The sequence below is a fragment of the Carlito syrichta genome, unplaced genomic scaffold, assembly GCF_000164805.1.
Source record: "Carlito syrichta isolate Samal-C Ts95f unplaced genomic scaffold, Tarsius_syrichta-2.0.1 Scaffold302423, whole genome shotgun sequence".
Classification (NCBI taxonomy): Eukaryota; Metazoa; Chordata; class Mammalia; order Primates; family Tarsiidae; genus Carlito; species Carlito syrichta.
In genome coordinates, this window is record NW_007246519.1 from 1,219 (window position 1) to 5,477 (window position 4,259).

At 39.1% G+C, this 4,259-nt stretch overlaps 1 protein-coding gene across 1 annotated transcript in view; it reads right to left on the minus strand.

Moving 5' to 3' along the window:
* ALMS1 (ALMS1, centrosome and basal body associated protein) overlaps nt 1-4,259 on the minus strand; it is a gene marked incomplete at its 3' end in the record, with an annotated part of 133,449 nt that overhangs the window by 981 nt on the left and 128,209 nt on the right. The window lies entirely within an intron of this gene.

The window sequence follows — 4,259 nt, forward strand, 5'->3', positions numbered from 1 at the left end:
CCACTGCACTCCAGTCTGGGCAACAGAGTGAGACTCCAACTCAAAATAAATAAATAAAAACAGAGTAAATGATTGAATAGATTGAAAATTGAGGAGAGACACATTTTGCTAAAGACGTCATGTAAATAACAGATGTAGACACTTCCTGGCAAAGGAGATGAAGCTTAATCTCCCCTTTACGCCTTGAGCTGAACTAAGTGACTGGATTTCAGAGAGTATCAAAAGGGAGAAACAGTAACTTCACAGTGGAGACACATGGTAAACAATGACTTACGTGAATGACCAAGGTTAATACCACCAATGATGACCTATGGGTAACACATACTCCCTGCTATGATGTGAGAAAAGGGTACTTCAATTCTGTGGTATTCTTTCCTCAAACCCAAAACTCTAGTTTAACCATGAGAAAACATCAACTAAACCCAAACTGAAGGACTCTGCAAATGACCTGACCAGTGCTCCTCAAAACTGGAAGTTCATGAAAAACAAACAAGGAATAAGGAACAGTTGTAACAGCCTTAGCCACAGGAGGCCAAGGAGGCATGGCAACTGCCTCAATATGCTCAAACTGTTATAACAAAATACCATAGTGTGGCTTACAAACAACAGAATTATATTTCTCACAATTCTGGAGGCTGAGGAGTCTCTAAGATCAAAGCAGATCTGGTGTGTGGTAAGGGCCTGCTTTCTGGTTCATAGATGGTATCTTCTCACCATGTCTTCACATGGCAGAAGGGATTAGCTAGCTCTCTGGGGTCTCTTTTATATGGGAACTAATCCTAAAGGCCCTACCTTCAAATACCATCACACTGGGAATTAGGTTCAACATAGGAATTTTAGAGGGGCATAAAAATTTAGATCATAGCATTCTACCCTTGGTTTCCCCTCCCAAAAAATGGCCTTCTTACATGCAAAAATATGCATTCCATATCTAAATATCTAAATATCCAAATTTGATGAGACTCAAAATATGATTCATCCTGAGGCAAATACCTATCCAGCTGCAAGTATGTGAAATCAAACAAGTTATGTACTACCAAATATAATAGTGAGACAGGCATAGGAGAGACATTTCTAGTCTAAAAGAGAGAAATAAGAAGGAAGAAAGGGATAACAGGTCCCAACCTTAAAACTTGAGAATAATCTCTGATTCAAGGCTCTAACATCCAGGCCCACTGGGGCGGTAGACTTGTCCACAGTTCCTGCTGCAGTTCTGTGATGTACCTACTTCCTCAATGGCTCTGCACCTAGGTCACACACTTGCAGCTCTCCATGGCTAAATTACTCTCAGGTGGCTTTAATAGTCTAGTGTCTTGTGAGCAGCCCTGTCCCTATGGCTCTGTTGGGCATCCGCCTGGTGGGGCAGGGAGGTTATTCTCAGTGGCTGCGCCCCACAGTTTTTTGCCAGGGCTGTGTGGCTCTCCGGGGCATATAGGCCCCACAGTTTTGCTGGGTACAGAACACATAGTACTGAGGACACCAGAGCAAAACTTACAGCAGCCAAAAAGTGCAGTGAAAAAGTGTGGGAAGCAGAGGCAGTGCTGGTCAGTGCACACTAAGGTCCCACTGGTGCCTGTGACTCCTTCTTTGAAATTATTCTGTACCTCCAACCTTGCATCTGGGCCTACGATGGTAGTGGCAGTCACAATGAACTCTAAAATGCCTTCAGGATTTGGGGTCTTTCTTCAACTGTCTTGATGAACAGCACCTAGCTGATCCAGACTAAACTCCTTGGTCACATGGCTGCATCATTGGTGCTCTCTCCCAAGTATGTTTTCCTACTTTTTACAATGTACCCAGGTTGAAGAGTTCTGCTTCTTTTTTTTTTTCCAAACTTATTTTAGATTTAGGGAATACAATGGTATGTTTGTTTTCATGGGCATACTGTTGGTGATTGAGCTTCAGGTGGCCCCATTCCCCAAATAGTGAACAGTATACCCAATAGGTGGCTTCTGAATTCTTGCCTCTCCACCCTCCCCACTTAGTCATGGTGTCTATTATTTCCATTTTTATGTCCATTTAGTTCCCAAAAATAAGTAAGACTACACAGTGTTTAACTTTCTATTTCTGAGTTAGTTAGTTCACCTAGAATGATGTCTTCCAGCTCTATCTATGTTGCTGCAAAGGACAAGATTTCATTCTTCTTATGGCTGCAGAGTAGTGTGTGTATGTGTGTGTGTGAAATCACATTTTCTTTATTCAATCAATCATTCATGGACACTTGGGTTGGTTCCACAACTGTGCTATTGTGAACAGTGTTGCAAAGAACACATGAGTAACAGTATCTTTTTTTGTACATTGCTTTTTTCCCCTTTGGCTAGATAGCCAGTAGTGGGATTGTTGGGTCAAATGCTAGTTCTATTTTTAGTTCTTTGAGAAATCTCTATACTGTTTTCCACAGAGGATGAGCTAGTTTACATTCCCACCAACAGTGTATGAGTGTTCCCTTTTCTCCACATCCATGCCAACATCTGTTGTTCCTTGAATTTGTAACAGTCATTCTGACTAGCATAAGATGATATCTCACTGTGGTTTTAATTTGTACTTTACTGAAGAAATACAAGGTCTAGGAGTCTACAGGAGAAGTCTTTAGGGGTTTCTGGATATACAATCATGTCATCAACAAATGGAGATAGTGTGACTTCCTCCTGACTGACTTGGATATCTTGTATTACTTTCTCTTGCCTGACAGTTCTTGCTAGAACTAGCAGTACTACATTGAATAGGAGTGGTGGCAGTGAATATCCATGTCTTATTCCAGTTCTGAGGGATAATATTTTCAACTTTTCTCTATGAAGTATGACGTTAGCTGTAGGTCTGTCATACATGGCTCTTATTATTTTGAGATATCTTCCTTCAACTACTAGTTTGTTGAGAGTTTTTATCATGAAGAGATATTAGGTTTTATCAAATGCCTTTTCTGCATCTACTGAGATGATCATATGGCTTTTGTTTCTTTTCCTATGGTGAATTACACTTATTGATTTGCAGATACTGAAACATCCTTGCATTCCTTGAGTAAAACTCACCATATCTTACTGGATTATCTTTTTGATGTGCTGTTGAATTTCGTTTGCTAGCATTTTGGCAAGGATTTTTGCATCTACATTCATCAAGGACATTGGCCTGTAGATTTTTGCTGTGTCCTTGCCTGACTTCAGTATCAAAATGATACTAGTTTCATAAAATGAGTGAGAGAAGAGATCCTCCTCCTTGATTTTTTGGAATAGTTTAAGTAAGGTTGGTAATAGTTCTTCTTTGCCTGTCTGATAAAATTTGGCTGTGGATCCATTTGGCTCTAGGTTTTCTTTTGCTGGACAATTTTTTATAACTGATTTGATTTCAATGTTTGTTATTGCTCTACTCAGTTTGTTTCTTATTCGTTCAGCCTGGGGAGTTTGTAAGTTTCCAGGAATTTATTTGTTTCTTCTAGGTTTACAACTTGTTGCCACAGAAGTGTTCATAGTAGTCTTTAATAATCTTTGGAATTTCTGTGGTATCAATTGGAATTTCACCTCTATCATTTCAGATTTTATTTTAATCTTCTCTCTTTTTTTCATGGTTAATCCAGCTAGCAGTCTTGTCAAGTTTGTTTATTTTGAAGAATCAACTTTTTTATTCATAGATCCTTTATATCTTTTTTTGGTCTCAATCCCATACAATTTTGCTGTAATCTTTATTATTTCTTTCTTATGCTAGCTTTGGGTTTAGATTGTTCTTTTTTTCCCTAGTTCCTTGAGATGCGAGGTTAAGTTGTTGATTACAGAACTTTCATTTTCATGTAGGGCATTTAATGCTAAAATCATTCCTCTTAGCATTATTTTTTATGTATCCCAGAAGTTTTGGTAAGTTGTGTCTCTATTTTCATTTATTTCAATGACCTTTTAAAATTTCTGTCCTCAGCCTACAGACTGGGAAAAAATATTCACCAACACCAGGTCTGACAAAGGCTTAACATCCTGGATCTACAAGGAACTCAAACGTGCTGAAAAGAAAAAAACAAACAACCCCATTATCAAATGGGCAAAAGGTATGAACAGACACTTCACAAAAGAAGACATTCGAGCAGCCAACAAACACATGAAGAAATGCTCAACCTCTCTAATCATCAGGGAGATGCAAATCAAAACCACACTGAGATACTACCTAACTCCAGTCAGAATGGCAATTATCAACAACTCAAAAAATAACAGCTGCTGGAGAGGGTGTGGCAAAAAGGGAACACTTCTACACTGTTGGTGGGAGTGTAAACTAGTGCA